Source organism: Astatotilapia calliptera, chromosome 22, assembly GCF_900246225.1.
Source record: "Astatotilapia calliptera chromosome 22, fAstCal1.2, whole genome shotgun sequence".
In the NCBI taxonomy this organism is placed as follows: Eukaryota; Metazoa; Chordata; class Actinopteri; order Cichliformes; family Cichlidae; genus Astatotilapia; species Astatotilapia calliptera.
The window spans coordinates 13,988,327-14,008,928 of record NC_039322.1 but is presented as its reverse complement, the minus strand read 5'-3'; positions in this window follow the sequence as shown (position 1 = coordinate 14,008,928).

The following is a 20,602-nucleotide window of genomic DNA, read 5'->3' as shown; positions in this document are numbered from 1 at the left end:
TTTGACCTGTTTATTTTAAAACATCAGTTCCAGAAGAAGTTGGGATGCTATGTAGAATGTAAATACAAGAAGGAATGCAAATCTTTACATTTTTGTAAAGCCAATCACAGTAAAATACAGAAAACATCAAATGCTTCAACTGAGAAAACGTACCATTCAAAGAATAATATTATCTCGTTTTAAATTTGATGACAGCACCTCAGAAAGTTGGGACACAGTCATGTTTACCACTTGTAGCATCCCCTCTTCTATTAACAACAGGCCATATATGTCTGAGGACTGCGCATAGCTACTGGGTTTTAAGACTTTTGGGTTCATCCCATTCATATCTGATATGGGATTCAAGCTCTTCAACAGTCCCTGGACTTCTTTGTTGTATTTCTTTGTTACATAATGTGCCAAATGTTTCCATCTGGTGAAAGGTCTGGACTGCTGGTAGGCCAGTTCAACACCCAGACTCTTCTACAAAGCCATGCTATTGTAATACATGCAGCATATGGTTTAGCATTGTCTTACTGAAATATGCAAGGCCTTCCCTGAAAAGAAGGCCTTGCATATTTCTTTCTTAGCACTGTTGATTTTCCACCTGTCCAAGCTGCCACTTCCATTGGATAATTTGATCTCCATAGTTGCATAGTTGAAGCCCCATACGATCGGCGATGCAGACTTCTGAGTGCTGATAGCATGGTAGTTCCTCCCTTCTTTGGTTTTCCATTTTGGCTCAGTCCATTTTTAGTGAACAGAACACTTACACATACAGTTTCTTCTTTGCGTGACAGAGCTTTATTCGCCTTCCCCCCTTCCTTGCCCATGCAGTGATTTTCATTACAGAATTATGTCTATTTCTAATATGGTGTCCCAAATAACACTACTGATTTTTGTTCTTGATTTTATTTCCCTTGTGCACAGAGATTTCTCCAAATTCTCTAATTCTGTTTTGATTATATTATGTACTGTAGATGATGAGATATTAAAAGACAATTTTACATGAAAGAACATTGTGAAATTTGCAGATGCGCTTTTTGCAGATCTTTACATTTGAGAAACTCTGCCTTTCTAAGATGCTCTTTTTACAGCCTGTCATGTTATTGACCTGCTGCCAATAAATGTAATTAGTTGCAATATGTTTCTTCAGGTGTTACTTGTTATGTTTCTACCCTCCTGACTTTTGCTGTCAAATTCAAAATAAGAAAAGAATTTTCTTAAATTAGTACATATGATATGTTTTCTGTGTTGCACTGTCAACATTTTCAAATCACTGCATTCTGTTTTTATTCTTTCATATTTTCCCAACTTTCTTAGAACTGTGGTTGCATTTCCATCCCCACTTTCAATCTTTAGCACTCTTCAAAGAAATTGGGTGAAATGTGACTTTCAGCTAATTTACTGTATCTGAAGGTCTATTTTCTTCCAAAGTTTGTGTGTTCAAACCATGTACTTTATCCAGTTTAAAATGGTTTTGCTTTTATAATTTTGTTTTTAGCAACTTAGCATGACCAAAGAGTCTCTGTATCTTTTATATATATATATATGGGTAAAATCATTTAATCATGGTTTTAAAAAAGGCGGTTTAATCAGAACACTGGCAATAATGATATTGGTATAATATGCAGGTCATATTCCATCCAATCTACTGTGGAATTGAATAGAACTGTGAATTGACATATCACTCATAAAGAGAAAAAGCACCGTGCTTCAATCCATGTTGTACAAAATAACACATTGGCACATACACACAACAGTAAATCTAACAGCATACATATGCAACTGCACTCCATAATGTATGTGCACTCTCACACTCACAAAGGCTTTTATGCATACATTCGTGTTTGCGGGCAAGTTTCTACACGCACTCACGCACATCTATACGTGCTGCCAAATGACCTGTTGGTGAACTGAGGCTGATTGTAGTCATCTGTCTGTTAACTGCACTTTCTATAAGCGGATGGCACAGTGATTAATGAAAGATGGAGAGAGGCAGACATGGAAATAAATGAAAGATGGGGATGGGGGGGGGGGGGCACCATGAAGAGCTAACCATTGACTGAGAGGGAAAAAAGAAAGTGAGGCAGGAACAGAATGAGAGCGAGAGATAATCAAGGAGGGAGAGTGTGGGAAAGATAATCATGATGAGAGAAGGCGCAAAGAAAGACAGAGATAATCATCCCACTTTCCACTTACAGTGTTAGATGCTGATTGGTTGAATGACCTCTGGGCCAACCCTCTCTTGGCGCTATTAGCAACAGGATGACTGATGGGGAAAATATAGTCCAGCGAAGGCCAAAAGAATTTGGATGATGAGATGGTGTTCCTGCTCACTTATGGACAACTCTGAGTCTCATTTCTGAGACCGCAGGTCAAGACCAAAAATGTTTTTGAGTCTGTTATGTTCAAAGTCTATTTTCTAACATGAAAAAGCTGTAATATGCTTTAACGAGCCTTGATTCTAGAATAGCAGAATACTTGTGCTTATTGTGGGATCTCTCATGGCGCGTTGTATATTACACCAGCTCACTCTGGGGCTCAAACGCTTTGAGTACTTTTTAAAAAAAATAAAAACCTTGGAAAATAATACTAAATCACTCACTGAGCTTACAGGTACTAAGCTGACTACTTATGAAGGATCTCCACAGCTTTTTTGGAGCTTTTGTTTAAACACGTTTGGCTCACTTTTGCTTATTTTCTGTCATTATCTACTGCTTTAGTTGAGGATCCTCATGTAAAATATAGCCACAATTACAAAAAATGACCTCAGATTATGTACAAGTAAATCATGTGAGCAAACGTTCAGGCTTCAAACTGCTCCAAAGGGTTTTTAATTCTTCTTTTCACTGTATGCCATTGCAGGGAGATACTCTTCATATGTTCATCAAAGGTGCACAGCTTTGGCTGTGATCACAGCAGCCCCACCCACCGCAGTTCAAACTGTTTTCAAGTGGGAGCCAGCTAGAAGAAACTTGCCTTAAAGGGAGAGTGGCCTTAAAAAGAGGTGTTGGAACATAAGAATTTCTTTTGTCAGTCCATCAAAGCTACTCCAGTAGAGCCGAAATTTTAAAATACAGAGTTTAAATGAGCGTGACAGATCCTCTTAAAATTTAAAGTGTAGTTAACAATAGATTTTTCAATTACAAGCAGTCAGATCTGAGATAATTCCAAAATTACAGCCTTATTGCTTTTCTAGTATTGCTATGACTGATACGAGGGAGTGAAGTGTTACTCTGAAGAAGTCAGTTCGATTCAATTTTATTTCTATAGCACCAAATCACAACAACATTCGCCTCAAGGTGTTTTATATTGTAAGGTAAAGACCCTACCATAATAGAGAGAAAAATAAGACATTGTAAGCTGAGAGTTAGCAGGTTTCTTTTTCTAAGAAAAAGCAAGCAGAAATGTGTGATAAGACTGAGGAGGAGCTTTCATTCTGTTAAGACCAATTTTACTTCTGAAGGTGTGCGACGGAGTGCAGACCTGAATGTAGCTTTAATTTATTATTAGATTTTGATAAATAATGAGTATTATGTTCAGTGTCTCATTATTATTATGGGGACAGAGTCACAAACTCATTTACACATTTATGACTTTATTTTGATTTACTACTGTGCACTTTATTCACATTATGTGCCCAACCCAACACATTTTTGTCACATATTGGCCTGTGACATTTTTTACTGTCTTGTTTTGTAACCAAAATAATAATAATAATAATAATAATAATAATAATAATAATAATAATAATAATAATAATAATAATAATAATAATAATATTAGTTGTTATACTATCATCCCACAGTGTGCATGAATATGTAAAGGAGGGAATGTGTGATGTCCTTACCATTCACAGATTTCAGGCTTATTATTTTAACAGCGGTGTGCTTTTTTTTCTAGCAAGGATCTGCTAATCTTTTTTGGGGCCTAGCAACACAGTCTTGCTAAAAAGCCTTTAAATCAAGGATGAAGATCAAGGACTGAAATCTGGCCACAAAATGCTATGGTAACCACCAGTGACTCATGTCAACTGCTTTCACATCCTTTCTTTTTCTTCCAGATGTAGTGACACATACCTCTTTAATCTGCGACAACAAGTTTAACTACAAATGAGAGATATCTCACAGAACAAAACACACCATGCAATAAAAGGTATACTATGCTGACAGACAATGACAGCCTTTGAAATTTTAACTATATAGGGAGTGCAGAATTATTAGGCAAGTTGTATTTTTGAGGAATAATTTTATTATTGAACAACAACCATGTTCTCAATGAACCCAAAAAACTCATTAATATCAAAGCTGAATGTTTTTGGAAGTAGTTTTTAGTTTGTTTTTAGTTTTAGCTATTTTAGGGGGATATCTGTGTGTGCAGGTGACTATTACTGTGCATAATTATTAGGGAACTTAACAAAAAACAAATATATACCCATTTCAATTATTTATTTTTACCAGTGAAACCAATATAACATCTCCACATTCACAAATATACATTTCTGACATTCAAAAACAAAACAAAAACAAATCAGCGACCAATATAGCCACCTTTCTTTGCAAGGACACTCAAAAGCCTGCCATCCATGGATTCTGTCAGTGTTTTGATCTGTTCACCATCAACATTGCGTGCAGCAGCAACCACAGCCTCCCAGACACTGTTCAGAGAGGTGTACTGTTTTGCCTCCTTGTAAATCTCACATTTGATGATGGACCACAGGTTCTCAATGGGGTTCAGATCAGGTGAACAAGGAGGCCATGTCATTAGTTTTTCTTCTTTTATACCCTTTCTTGCCAGTCCTGCATGAAAATCATGTTTTTCTTGAAGGATGCAGACTTCTTCCTGTACCACTGCTTGAAGAAGGGGTCTTCCAGAAACTGGCAGTAGGACTGGGAGTTGAGCTTGACTCCATCCTCAACCCGAAAAGGCCCCACAAGCTCATCTTTGATGATACCAGCCCAAACCAGTACTCCACCTCCACCTTGCTGGCGTCTGAGTCGGACTGGAGCTCTCTGCCCTTTACCAATCCAGCCACGGGCCCATCCATCTGGCCCATCAAGACTCACTCTCATTTCATCAGTCCATAAAACCTTAGAAAAACCAGTCTTGAGATATTTCTTGGCCCAGTCTTGACGTTTCAGCTTGTGTGTCTTGTTCAGTGGTGGTCGTCTTTCAGCCTTTCTTACCTTGGCCATGTCTCTGAGTATTGCACACCTTGTGCTTTTGGGCACTCCAGTGATGTTGCAGCTCTGAAATATGGCCACTTGCCAAACTGGTGGCAAGTGGCATCTTGGCAGCTGCACGCTTGACTTTTCTCAGTTCATGGGCAGTTATTTTGCGCCTTGGTTTTTCCACACGCTTCTTGCGACCCTGTTGACTATTTTGAATGAAACGCTTGATTGTTCGATGATCACGCTTCAGAAGCTTTGCAATTTTGAGACTGCTGCATCCCTCTGCAAGATATCTCACTATTTTTGACTTTTCTGAGCCTGTCAGGTCCTTCTTTTGACCCATTTTGCCAAAGGAAAGGACGTTGCCTAATAATTATGCACACCTGATATAGGGTGTTGATGTCATTAGACCACACCCCTTCTCATTACAGAGATGCACATCACCTAATATGCTTAATTGGTAGTAGGCTTTCGAGTCTATACAGCTTGGAGTAAGACAACATGCATGAAGAGGATGATGTGGACAAAATACTCATTTGCCTAATAGTTCTGCACTCCCTGTACAATACTATTTGATATGTGCTACTTTCCAGCCTGATACTGCAGCTAACAACTTCTGGTTTGCACTTATTGGCCTATTGACCAGCATGTATACTTAATTAACCATGTTTTTTAAAGTTTTCTTTTACGTCATGTTTACTGTGCATAATGTAATGACATGAATATTTCACCGGATTACTTGGGGAAAAAATTTTATAAACTAAGAAACTTTGAGAGAGAACAACCCTTTCACGGGACACACGCTCATCCACACAAAAGGCACACACTAACTAAAGGATAGCACAGTTTTTGCATTAAACTTTATACGTATCACAACTACTGTTTCACATCATTACAGTGGCTAACAATATTTAATATCATTTGGATTATGTTTTTCTTTGCCACTGGTCCATGCTTTAGATTTAAAACTAGATGATTTTTTCCCACCCTGTGTTTTCTGATAGCCTCAACAACAAATGAGCTGAAACCCACCAAATCACCCTGAGTTTAAATTAAGTGTTTTTTATTGCTTAGCCTTTTTATTGCATATACTTATTGATTTATATGGATTTCTTATGTGTCACAGATTGCTTATTTCTTAATTTATTATTTGTATTTTGTCTCCCTGTATTTATTTTTTACAAACTTACTTACGCTTATTGCAATGGTAAGGCACCCATTTGGTGTAACTAATGTTTAATTAATCTTTGCTCCTCGTCCGATCCCCTGAAACTTATACACACACAGCTGACATGTTATGGTGTATAATGTGTCTTGGGTCAATGTCCTTAATTGGCCCTATCTTGCAGGAGACATTCTTAGAAGTCATAGATCCAAATCTACGATATCGATTGATGCTGTCCAGTAACTGCCCAGTTTGTCAACAGCTTCAATCAAAAATAGAGGTTGGTTTAAGAGGAGAGTCTTTGAAAAGCTGGAGTTTGAGTATAGCTAGGGAATTGAAGTATCATCATATTTCTTGGATGTATACCAAACTAAGCTTCAGATAAACTATATTATTAACTATATCCTTTGTTCTTGCTGCATTGGGATGTTTACGATATCACTAATTTCACCTGTGTTCGATTTTTTCATCTGCTTTGTTTGGCCAGTTGCATGTCTTTGAGATGCATACAGAGGAAAAGAAAAAGTCAACACAATAATCACAGTGATGCATTGAAAATAAGACTTTGTATGATAGTCATACGCAGTTGATTTCTTTCATTAGAGCTTCCAGAAACACTACACAAGATGGATCTCACGCACCAGAATGTGCATCTGCTGAGTATGTTGTGTATTATCTGTATATGTTTTTGATGTAAACTGTCATATGTTGAAAAAATAGCAGTATTCATATTTTCCATTTATTGGACCTTCATACACAGTTTGCACCTTGTAGACAATGGAAAAGCAAATGCTATCTACTAAGTGTCAGCAACCAAACACCACACCTGACATGAAAATAGTAAAAAATACCTGTACTAACAACGTGAATAAATTATGCACCTCTTATATATCTATATATAGAGTATTAAGACTAATAAAAACCTGGAATAATAATAAAACCTGGTAAACGGCTACCAAAAACTCAAGGTAATGTCCTAGGAAAACATTTGTATTGTGCAGGAACTTTGTTCTTCTCTCTGTCTGAGTGGAAAACCTCTTGTTGACCTTGTTCTTAAAAGTCTCTGTCGAGTTTCTTCTCCATGGAGAGCATAACCAGAGCATTAAGACAATCCTGTGTCATGGTGATTCTCAGCAAAGTTTTGATCCTTTACAAAGTAGAAAAGCACCTCTCATATTCAGCTGTTGTGTGGTGGGTGTGGTGAGGAAGACCTTGAGAAGACGAACGGCCTCTGTGGAAGATGTCTGTAGGTTGTTGATACAGAGGCATGACACCACTGTCACTCTTGAACTCACTGTTCTCATAAATGAATGGCATTTCTGTTTTTGAGCATTTGCCTTGTTCACCACAAAGTATTCTTTCACCGTTGTTTCATCAGGGAACTTCGCACTGTGTTGTGGGAACAACTCACCATGTAAGAGTGTTACACTGATGAGGTGCTTAGGGAACAAGAACTACTCCTTGGCTTACTTCAGGAATGTACTACACACCTGTAAAAGATAGACCATTAGCTTAAATTTTCAATAAAGCTGGTTGGATGGAAGTGATTCTGAATCAACACATGCCCATGTCTAAGTGAAGGTTATGAGTGTTAAAGTTTGAACACCATTGTCCCTAATAGCAATTTGCAGTATATTTTCAGTAAACAGTTAGTTCATTAAGTAAACAATTTTTCTGTTAAATGTTATGTGGGATATAATAAAGATAGCTATCTCAACCATATCATTTTTTGATCATCTCCACAAACTGGACAGAAATCCTGTCTCCTGAGTGTGAACTCCACCGAATGAACAAGAACAAGCAAGTATTACTTGCAGACGCTTTGTTGCATCATGAGCTCTAACATTTTTTTCCCTGGCTAAATACCACCAGACCTTAAAACATTTACAGGGAGACACTGACCACATCACAGCATCATGCTTTACAATTTTACACAGTCTCTATGGTTCTCCCAGTGCTATCATTCTTATTCATATTAATTTTCTCTTACACATTTACACTGGATGCAACACAATTTTGGTCTTGTGCATAGTTGTCTGAGTTATCCTGAATTTTACAATCTCAAATCTTCTAGAAGTTATGAGCTGAGCTTCTCACCTGACCTTAAGTCCTTTACCTGTGTTCTTGTGTCATGATCCTGGGTCTGATTGTGGGGCTTTGTGGTGGAACCTTTTTTTTCTGAACTGTTTTTGGTATTTTGGAGTCTTAGTTCTTCATGTGACTGAGTCCTAGCTTTAGATTTTAGTTTGTTTCCTCTGTGTTTTCAACCCTCTTGTGTCAACTCGACTACAGACACATAAAGTCCATTCATGTGTCTGTGTTTTCCCCATTTGGGTCTCACTTCTATTTTTATTTTGAAAGTTACTTGGTACAAAATCCGCACACTAAGCCAAGACTATGTAGTTCCAGGTGTCTCTGAAGGACTGGAAAGCAGTTCAATTGTAGCAGTTCAATTTCAACTCAGTTTTATTTGCAAAGGGCCAAATCACAACAGCAGATATCATTATATTGTAAGGTATAAAGCAAGAAAGTCTTTGGCTTGAATCTTTGGGCCAGTTAGGCTTTTTCTATGTGGAGATTTCATGCTCATCCTGTGCATGCGTGGGTTCCCTCCGGATATTCTGGTGTCCTCCCACAGTCCAAAGATATGCATGGGTTATGTTAACTGGCAATTTTCAGCCATACATAGTTGTGAATGGTTGTCTGTCTCTCTGTGTTAGCCATGCAACAGAATAGAAGAAGCACCTTAAGACATTTTATGGTTTTCAAAGATGGTCAAAATCAACCAGTTGGACTGCATGCTGTCTCTTTTAAATCACTCCAGTCCTCAGGAAATGTAGAATATTGATATTATCACCATGCAAGCAGATGAGAATAATGACATTTCCACTGACTCATAGCTGGCACTTGTGTTACATTAGAGTGTTTTTTTTAGTTAATAATCATCCAGAGTGCAAGTACCAGGACCATCTCTACAGCACTGCTGCTGAGTACAACACTCCCAAATGAGTACAAGGCCAAACATATCAGCCAAGATTATAACGGGGTGGCTTTAACGAGAGGAGCTGCCAATGGGCTGCAGCTTAAGATAACAGATGTCTACAAAGATGCTCACTACAGTCACCACTATGTAGATCAGCTGAACCTCCACCTCTCCGTTCTTGTCTTGGCCACCCACAGGAACTGCTGTGCTTGACCAGGTAGTTGCCTGGAGACTCCTCAAAGTAAACACTGTGAATAAGGACATTCATGATCTGCTATCACCCCCACCCAGATGGCTGCCCCGTCCTAAGCTTGATTCTGCTGGAGGTTTCCTGTTAAAACTGAGTTTTTCCTTCCCACTTTTGCCAAGTGCTTACTCAAAAGTGATTATTTGATTGTTGGGTTTTTCCTGTATTATTGGTGCCCTTATTAACATGACTTTGGATATTAATAATGTATTAGTTTTTGTTGTTGTGCTTAAGGAAGCAGCACCTTACCAGTGACTCACTACAGTCAGACCATAATTGTACAGCCTTTTCTTTCGCTCTATCATGAACCCTTGAATGAGATTAAGAAAAAGAAGAGCGTGTATTAAAGCCCACAACAAGCACTTAGTGATCTCCCTGGAGGATCCAACCAGCTAGGTTCAACTTTGCTGATTCCCTCTTTTAATGTGTCCATTTTATGTTACAGTAAGCTACTTTGAACCCTGTATGTTTGTAAGTATACTGTGTTGAAAGGGTCTGCACAAAACAGTGTTATACTCATATACAGGCACAGATACAGTACAGAGGCATGCACACATTTACACACTTTGTAACGTTTATTGGCTCAAAAAGCTTGTGATGGGTTTTCAAATGCTCACGCACAGGCACACAAACATACACACGCAGATGCATGCTTACTGTGTTTGATGTGAAACAGCAGAAAGATTACTTTATTGCGCACAGTCTCCCTCATACACACACACATGCCTTGATGAAGGACAAGAAAGATGAGATACAGATGCAATATTAAACTATCGATATTTCGAACAGGAGATAAGTCAGTTTTTCAGACCCAACATAAAAACTTTTTCCCAGGGATAAATCCTTAGGTGCCAAAACCTTCTTCCACTTACTCTTTTATTTCTTTTACTGAACTTTTTTCCTCTTTATAGAAACACAGCAACACATCTAAAAACAGTACACCTACACATGGACAGAGCCTTGCTGATGATGTGGTTCATAATTATGGTGTTCCAGATACATGCAGAAGATTTATTAATTGCATATTAGTTGCATTCCACATATTAATTATTAATATCCATTCATATCTGTTGATCTGTTAAATGTTGTGCAGTCATGTGGTTTTAGTCACTTGCCAGATATTTGCTATCTATTTTTCTATACATATGCATACACACATGGATGATGGATGGGTGTCTCATTGCAGACTAATTTCAATCAAGCGAAATCAGCCCCTCGCAACAATATACTTCAAAAAGGTTTAATTAGACAACACTATAAAAACACCTTTGTTTCTGTAGTGCACATAAGTAGCTGATCAGAGGTATTAAATTAGCAAACAATCAGAAATCAGCTTTTCTAATTAAAATTAATTTGGTATGTGAGAGGACAACAGGCTTTAAAAAGTTGTCTCACTAAGCCAAAGTTTTAAACTCATGCAAAATCGTTTACGCCAGACCTTCCCAAAGTGTGGGGCCCACCCCCTGGGGGGGGGGGCGCAGAGCCATTGTAGGGGGGGCGCGGTATGAAAAGGGGGAAAAAAACAAAAAAACAACGCTTAGATACTGTTAGCATAATGGACAGGTTTTTTGACGGGGCTCCCACACAAACGCAAAGCAGGAGATGAAGCATCGCTGACTATGTTTCCAAACCAACTTCATTCTAAGCCAAAGACTAGAAAATATGATGAAGCATATCTTCCCTTTGGTTTCACCTACACAAGTGCCAAGGTAGGTCTCCCCTGCAGAATTGGTTTTCCCTGCATCAGGAGCAGCGCTGGGCTGTTTAAATCACGGACAAACAGTGTCCCACATTCTTGATTTTTAGTTCACAAACACTTGTTGTAAAGACTAACTACTCCTGACATGTTGGAGATGTTAGCTCTTTATACAGTAAAGTTACAGTGGGATACAAATAACATCAGGCTGATCCTGCCACGATTTGTTCCCCCGGTTCAAATCCTGGACAAACAGTATCCCACAGCTGTTTATGTTTTTGAACCCATTTTGCACAGAGGCATTTTTTGAAAAATGTATTGATAGCAATGTTGAATATTATTACACAGGAAAAAAACAACTACATGTAAAATAATCAAACCGTGACGCCTCTGCCTTTGTAAATGGAGGGACAGTAACTGCGTGTGTGTATGTAAGTGTGTAAAACCTGCAGATAGAGATGAAATACTGTTAATCTGAATATCTGCCATTCTGCAATTCATCTCATGTAAACAATAACGTGGCGCACAGCGTGACGTGAAAAAAGGCACATACCTTTGACATTGCGTGATGAACTCTATATTCCTCGTCCACACGTAAACGCAGAAAAGGAGTTTTAAAAATCTCCGTTTTCGGTGACTCCAAACGCCGTTTACATGTGGACGAAACAGCTGCGTTTTCAAAAATACCAGTGTAGGAGCGGACGTAGCGTAAAAGGGTTAGTAGTTTACTTTCTTACTACCTGTAATTTATTGCAGATCACTTGTATTTGGTTAATTGTTTACTAAATGTTTGAGGTGTGAAATAAACCGCAATGGAGCAAAATATGGGTGTGTGTGGTTGGAGGATGTGTTTGTGCGTGTGCGCGCGTGGGGAGGGGGGGGGGGGGGGGTTCGAACATTTTTCTTGTAAAACAAAGGGGGGCCCAGCAAAAAAAGTTTGGGAACCACTGGTTTACGCGATAAGAGTGTCCACTCTGTTTCACTACCGTGCAACTCAAAGTGGAATGTCGCAAAAATAAATAAATAAACAAATATATATGTGTGTGTGTTTGTGTGTGTATATACATATATATACAGGATATTTACAGGATATGTCATGTATTTCCTGTGTCATCCATAAAATATTTACAAGATTTGACAAGGGCTTCAGCCAGCTGGCAGAACTGTGAACTGCCATGTTGTCCAAGGACAATGAGAATAGCAAAACAACACCAAAAAACCCCAAACAAACTAAAAGTACTACACATGGAAAATGTTATAATATTGCTGTAGGTGTGTGTGGCAGTACTCTGTACTTAATTCTAAGCAGTAACCACTTATGTGTTTGACAAAATTAAGACACTTTTTAGCCAGTAATTTAAATTTATAGTAAGATGCCTGAGGATTCAGTAGCTTGTAAAACCACCTTGAACAGCAATAACTTGAAGTAATCATTCTCTTTATAACTTTATCAGTGTCTCACAGTCATTGTGGATTTTTGTTTATGCACCACTCTATTAATGTCCTGCCACAGCATTTCAGGCAGGTTAAGCTCTGGACTTTGACAGGATGACAGGACTATTGCAACACCTTTATTTTATTTTATTTTTTTATTGTGTCAACCATTCTGTTGTAGATTTGCTTCTGTGCTGTGAAGCATCATTGTCCTGTTGCATGAATTTCAACCAAGCTTTAACTGTCAGAGAGATGGCTTCACATTTGACTAGAAAACCTCGGTGTACAGAGGTGTTTACGGACAACACAATGATTGCAAGGTGCTCAGGTCCTGTGGCTACAAAGCAAGCTCACCCCTCCAGTACCATGCGCAACAACAGGTATGAGGTGTTTGTGCTGAAATACTGTGTTTGGTTTTCTCCAAAAAGTAATGTTGTATACAATTTTCAGTCATCTTCATTTTGGTCTTTTCTGTCCAAAGGACATTGTTGCAGAAATCTTGTGTTTATTATGATGCAACTTTGCAGTCTGATCTCATGGTAAATTTGCTGCTGGGTTGTATCTTTTAATGCACACCTGAATGTTTCAGACAAGTTATCTTATCATATAGAATCCTGTGATTTTTTTTATTTTTTAATAATATAACTGTATAAGTGCTAAAAAACTGTTTGTGTAAATGGTAGATTCTGGTTATGTGAGGAGATATGGTGTTACTGTTTTACAAAAGAAAACAATGTGTCATCAGGAACACTAAGAATATCATAAATACAGTGATTTATTCCAAATCAGCTCCACTGAATAACTATTTGATTTTATTATTTATTGAAACATTTTGTCATTTAATAAATTCTGAACCAATACAAATTTAGATATTCAAGATAATCAGATGTATTTATCTTCCACATCCAATATAATTATGTTAATTGTTAACAATTATTAACATATCCTTATAACAAATACTTCTCAAATTACTGAAAATTTAGGTTTTACAGTTAGTTAAGCTTTCATCTAAAAAGGTTTTGAATTATTTTAAAGGTAGATTGTCTTTATAGTCAAAGTATTTGACATCTAAAATGCAGCTGAAATGAAATGTTTTGCATTGGGAGTATAACCCACATTGCAATTATTTCTACAGATAAATAATTTTTCATCCAACTCTAGGTCAGGCCAACCTGGCACCAAATGAAAAGTTAGTATAACAAAGCATGAAGCTCATAGTGAAACATGATAGAAATATTCAGGTGCGCAGATGCTCTGCCTTTTCAGGAACTGGAGACAAGATGAACTACACACTGACAAGAAAGGAGTTCCACTCCATTCTTCAGTGGCATGCCATCCCCTCTGGCTTGAAATTGTCTGAAAAAAAATGATTCATTTTGCAGCCGGACAATTGGCCTAGACATACAGTGACACTGTGCCATGCCTGTTTGAAGTCCTGGGAAGGCAAAGAGTACTGACATGCGTGGCTTTCCCCTCACAGTCAGTAGACATCAGGCTCACCAAACATCTTTGGGAATATTTCAGAAGGCAATAACTAAAAGCTACTCAAATCTGACTTCCACTCAAATGAGCTTGAACTATTTGGATTCCTATTTTCAGAAACTTGTATAATCAACCAGTCTGCTAGGAAAGAGTATTTTAGTGTTATACAGTACTGAGGGATTCAGGAATTTTTTGAAAAAGTGAAAGGTTTTTGGAATATTAGAAAAAAAAAATCTTTTATTCACTGAATATTTAGATCATTTAAAAAAAGTTAGGCAATCGGTAAAACTCCAACAGATGTAGCAAAACTGCAGACATTCTGTACTTAAGTAAAAGTACAGATACAAGAATTAAAAAATACTAATAAAGTACAGTGGCTCGCAAAAGTATTCGGCCCCCTTGAACTTTCCAGCATTTTGTCACATTACAGCCACAAACATGAATTTTACTGGAATTCCACATGAAAGACCGATACAAAGTGGTGTACACGTGAGAAGTGGAACGAAAATCCTACATGATTCCAAACATTTTTTACAAATAAATAGCTGAAAAGTGGGGTGTGTGTAATTATTCAGCCCCCTGAGTCAATACTTTGTAGAACCACCTTTTGGTGCAATTACAGCTGCCAGTCTTTTAGGGTATGTCTCTACCAGCTTTGCACATCTACAGACTGAAATCCTTGCCCATTCTTCTTTGCAAAACAGCTCCAGCTCAGTCAGATTAGATGGACAGCGTTTGTGAACAGCAGTTTCCAGATCTTGCCACAGATTCTCGATTGGATTTAGATCTGGACTTTGCTGCAGTTGATATTCTTAATGTATAGGCCTAGATCAGCTGACCTGTGCTGCTACTGGTCTCAGGTTTACTGTTACATACAGATTTACAAAACTGTATTTAAGAAGATGTAAACAGATGTTTCATAAGTTGTCCTGGTTGATTTCCATGCTGTTTTAATACTACACTGCATAATGTAGGTATGATGGTGAAATTCAACAAATGAATGTAAGCATCATCAGCTTAGCTTCAAACTCATCTCTCATGTCATTTACTTGATGTAACCTAACTGAAGCACCACAGCCACTGTGCACCAGTAACACACTGTTCTTTACTTTCAATGTACAGCAAACTAACCTGCACTAATTTGCATAGTATTTCATGGAGCATGTAAATAACACACTATAGGGTTTTTTTTTGCAGCATATTTCACAACATGAAAAACATAATGTCACATGTACAGACCCAACATCTGATCTAACAAATGAGGACTTACATGTAAGCTTTAAATTTCCAGTTAATCAAATACCACAGAGCAGTCCATAACTCTCTTCTATAACCTCTCTTCTTGCTTTCCTCTTATCTTGCGCTCCCTTTATGTCAGCTCCTCTTTTATAAGGCTGCTAGATGCTAAAGTACAGTGACCGCAACCTATGGACATCTGCCGTTCTAGTGTTATGTCAAAAATCAAACAACTTAACTCCTGACTATAACACGTGGTTTTGACTCTTTCATCTCTTTGTATGCCATAACCCCTAGTGATTAATACACAAACAGATTGTCTTTCATGTGTTACTGTTTAGGCTCAAATCGGTTTGAAGTTTGAAGGCCCACAGTGATGTCAAATAATAACTCCCTTCAAATGCGTGAAGCCAAAGGTTTTTAAAGATATAAGGAGTCGAAAGTATAGATACTTTTTTCTCTGTTTTTAATAATTCAGCTCATCCGCATAATGGCCCTTCATATCTCACTTTTGTATTTTTAATGAGACACCAAACAATATTTTGGAGGCTATCAACATGCTAAAAACCTGATGTACACTAGAATCTTGCTAATTCTTTTAACACATTCATCATTTTGATTTGCACAACTGCAAGTGAATGACGGTGTTGCACTAGGACATCCTTGTTAACATGATAATTATATTCCATTAAAATTCCTCATGCATAAACACAACATAAACACGCTTAAGCAAGCTTACCCCACTTGACAGACAACAAATGTCACTTTGTATATTGTCACGTACAATAATGAGTCACTGCATCACAACTATACTTTTTAATACTGCGTGTGTGTCACCCTCTGGCCACCAAAATAGTTCTGACATGTCAAAGCATGGACTTCACAAGACCTCTGAAGGTGTCCTGTGCTATCAGTCACAAAGATGTTAGCAGCGGATACTTTAAGTAGCAATCTGGGATCACCATGGATTGGACTTGCTTTTACAGCAAATTCCACAAATGCTCAACTGGATTGAAATATAAGGAATTTGGAGGTCAAGTGAACACCCTGAAGGTTCTGTCAGGTTTGTGGAACTTTTCCTAAATAAGGCTTAAAGTGTCTCTGGGGACATTAGACACCAGTGCCATTAGGGAATATCATTGCCATGAAGTGGACAATATGGTCTGCAACAATGAATAATGGACATGGAGGTGATCACTACAAGTAACATGAATGCAGGACCCCTCATTTCCTAGCAGAATAATTGCTCAGACTAGAGCTCAGAGGTGTCCTGTTTCTGTTTTGTTGTTGTTTTTTAACAGTGCCTCCTGCTGCCATTTTTCCCCCATTTTAAAGGACATACCAGCACCCTGCCATGCACATGATGCAAAAGAAAATGTGATCCAACGGAATAAGCTGCTTTCATGGCCGTTTTAGTTACTTGGTCAGTGGGAAGGTGTCAACATGAGCATTTTGGATGGTCCGTGGCTATGTAACGCTAGGTGCAGCAATCTAATACAAATACAAACAATCTAATATCTTTCTATTGTTGCCAGTTCACTGGTCATCCTTTCTTAGACCTTTCAGCACTAACCACAGCATACCAAGAACATTTCACAAGACACATTATCTTGGAGATACTTTATTCACTTAAAGGATATCAAAAGATACCCATGCAATCAATGATACCTGCTCTGCCTGCCTTACTGTAGTGGTTCTAATGTTGTTTACGTGTTTTATGTCCTTTCTTAAAATGCCACAATGTAGCGTTCACAACTTCCATATTCTATTTCACTGGTTGAAATGTGGGTAAATGTTAACAAATATTTGCTTTTGGGAACAATGATATGTCATATCAGACCCTCCCCTTACTATTCATCCTATTAGATTTAAGCTGATTTGGGAACACCTGCATATGTCACAGCCCTGTGTTGTTGTTGTTTTTTGTTTGTTTGTTTTTGTTTTCTGGAGGTTTTGTCGTTATTGGTTTTTTTGTTGGTCAGGTGATTTGAAGACTGTGAATATTTTTGAGTTTGCATGTTTCGGATCTACTGTTATTCAAGATTTTGAAGTTGTCATGAACCGAAGTTCAGTACACAAGCTGGACCCAGAAGCAGAGACAACACGCACAGGAGTACGAAAAATAAACTTTATTTCAACTAAAGGTGTCCCGGAAGGGTCAAAGGAGGAACACGCGAGGAACTAGAAAAACCAAGGGACCGGGGGATGATTTACGCAGGAACGCAGTAATCGGGACTGTGGGAGGCTGCAACAGAAAGAGGAAGAGAGTTACTGGGGAGTCTTACAGTCAAAGCGGGGCCGTGGGAGCCGGAGGGAGGGGTGAGGGTCCGCGGGGGAGCTCCAGGAAAGTAGAGGTGATTGGTACCGGAGGCGATCCAAACTCCAGACGGGCAGGTGGACAGGCAGGTGGCTCAAAAACACGCCGAGCTGTTACCTGAGCGCAAAGGAAAAGATTAGCATTTGTTCAGGTAAATGAGGGTTTTCACAACCGCCTTCCCGTGGGTGTACGTTACCACTGTGAGACAACTAACGGACTGGCGTGGAGCAGCTGGCTGGGCTGGATCAAATATTCCACCTGATAATCGCCTGATAATCACCTGAGATGGGATGCAGGTGTGGAGTTAACAGCCACACCCGTGGGCATCCCATCAGCTCCTCGGACACCGGGCCGCGGACCATGACAGTAGTTCAGTTTTCTGTTTGTTTGTTTTTTAATCTTGGAATTCCTGTTTAGAGTCAGTTCATGCGATTTTGTGTCTGTGATTTTTTTTTTATTTTACTCTATGCTTATTTTATTAATGGATTTTACTTTTGGCGTTCCAGTTCATCTTTTGCCTTTTATTAAATCTAAAATCCAAATCCAATTTATTTATATAGCACAATTAAAAACAGAAGCCAAAGTGCTGTACAGAAACAAAAGGGTAAAACACAAGATAAAACCACTGACACTCACATTAAAACATAATAATACACATAATAAACATTAATATTAGTTTCAGTTCCCTCAGTGTTTCCCCATCCACTCCTACCACTGTCGCATCTTTCTGTGTTTTGTCTTCCCTTGTCTCTATCCATGTTCATTGTGAGATGTCTTGTCTCATGCTTCTTCAGAGTGTGTTACCATTATAGTTATCATCATATTAATCTCATTTTGTTATTTGCTTTTTTTGTTTTAGTTTTGTTCTTTTCCCTTTGCATCAGCTTTTCTTTCTTAACTCCCAAATGAGTCTTGTTTCTTTAAGTAGTCCAGTCTTTCCCTTAGTCTTTGTTGTAAAGTATGTTTTCTACGTTTTTCTTTTCCCTTCATAAGTATCCCTGTGTCTTTGGACTTTGTTTAAATGGGATTTATTTCAGCATTAAAAGAAACATTTTTGCTTCAGCTTTAAGCCTCCTTGGTTGAGGTCCTAGCCTCTACACTCTACACATCTTCACAGTATATGGCTCTGCGCAGAGCTTAAGTAGTCCTGAGGGGTGCACTATGAGGCACGATGAATGGGTTAGCGAGCTATGTCGACCTTAAAGTCAGAGCTTTCTGTGTCATGAAAGTGGCGCTTTTTTTCACCTGGCTAAATCAGCCTGGTAACTTATAACCTGGCCAGGAGCAAGTTATGTTCAGATGATCAGTTTTAAAATGTCTACAAATGTCTGTAATTTCAGTATAGATTCTCTGCTGGGGAAAACCCCCAAAACAAAACAAAACAAAACAAAAAACAGAGCTAATTTGGAATCACCATTTCACCTAACCCCACTAACTGCATGGCAAAAGAGAGGGTGGGTTCAAAACCAGGACCTTGAAATCACAAAACAAACAAAGTCAACCTTCCTGAGCTGCATCGGCCACAATAGTTTAATACATTACCAAGATAAAATGACCTTTTTTGTAAGAAATGACTGCTCACAGTACACCAGAACCAGATATTTTTTCAACTGAAAGGCTCTGCTTACCAGGAAAACTATGTCAAGGTCAGTGTTGCATTCATATTAACCTGAACTGAGAACAAATTCACTCATCTGCAATTTAACTGAAAGCCATAATATCACACATAGATTGTGTTTTAGCTTAAAGTTAGTTAGGCAAAAATAAATAGCCACCCTCTCTCTGTGACACACGTGCATAAGCTCAAGGGTGTAATAGATTTTTCCCATCACATCTGTAGAAAATATTCTGGACATACATGCACATCTTTGATAGGTGATTATTCAACACATATCAGGAGAAAGAGAGTTAGTGCAGATCAGTAAACACCCAAAAAGGGCTGAAGAGGGGAAATAGAAGGACAGAGAAAAAGCAAGGCAGAAATGGAGAATAGGAGAAGATGATTATGAGGTTGTACTGGCAAATGGATATTGTGAGAATCATTCAGTAAATGACAGAGAGACTGGGTAATATTTACCAAACAGTTCAATGATAGATATGCTGAATTATTCAACAAATGGTGTAGTGATGCAGAGCGATGGGAGTGCAGAGTGATGATATAAAGACAAGAAGGGGAGTAGAAGACAGAGCTATTTACAAAATGGTCAAAGGCACGTACAGCAGATGTGTCAAAAATAAGAGGAGCGAGGGCAAGCGAAGAGGAGGAGGAGAGGAAACAGGAGGAGGAGGACTGTGGGGAGGTGTGAGTAAAGGAGACGAGATGGTAATTGGGCCATCATGACTGTCACTGAAAGCAAATAAGCAAAGCCGTAATCGCAACGCACACTTGGAGACAAATTTTGTTCCTCTGCAGCAGTGCTCCTGTGGGTGTGTGGAGGGTATTATTCTCTACCTGTTTATCAATTACAGTTTCTGCTGTGTCATCAAAAGAGTATATAATGGTTTCTTTTTGTCTTTTCACTGTGTGTTTGTGTAGGCTTTTGTGTACAAGTGTGTGTGCACCTTATTGTTGCATACATATTTGCAGCTGAGTATCATACTCTTCTTTTTTGCAATTATATATATTACATAAATTACAGTGGGATGCAAAAGTTTGGGCAACCTTGTTAATAGTCATTGTTTTCCTGTATAAATCGTTGGTTGTTACAATAAAAAATGTCAGTTAAATATATCATATAGGAGACACACACAGTGATATTTGAGAAGTGAAATGAAGTTTATTGGATTTACAGAAAGTGTGCAATAATTGTTTAAACAAAATCAGGCAGGTGCAGAAATTTGGGCACTGTTGTCAGACCAAGAAAAATCTCGGATAGAAAAAAGCGACGA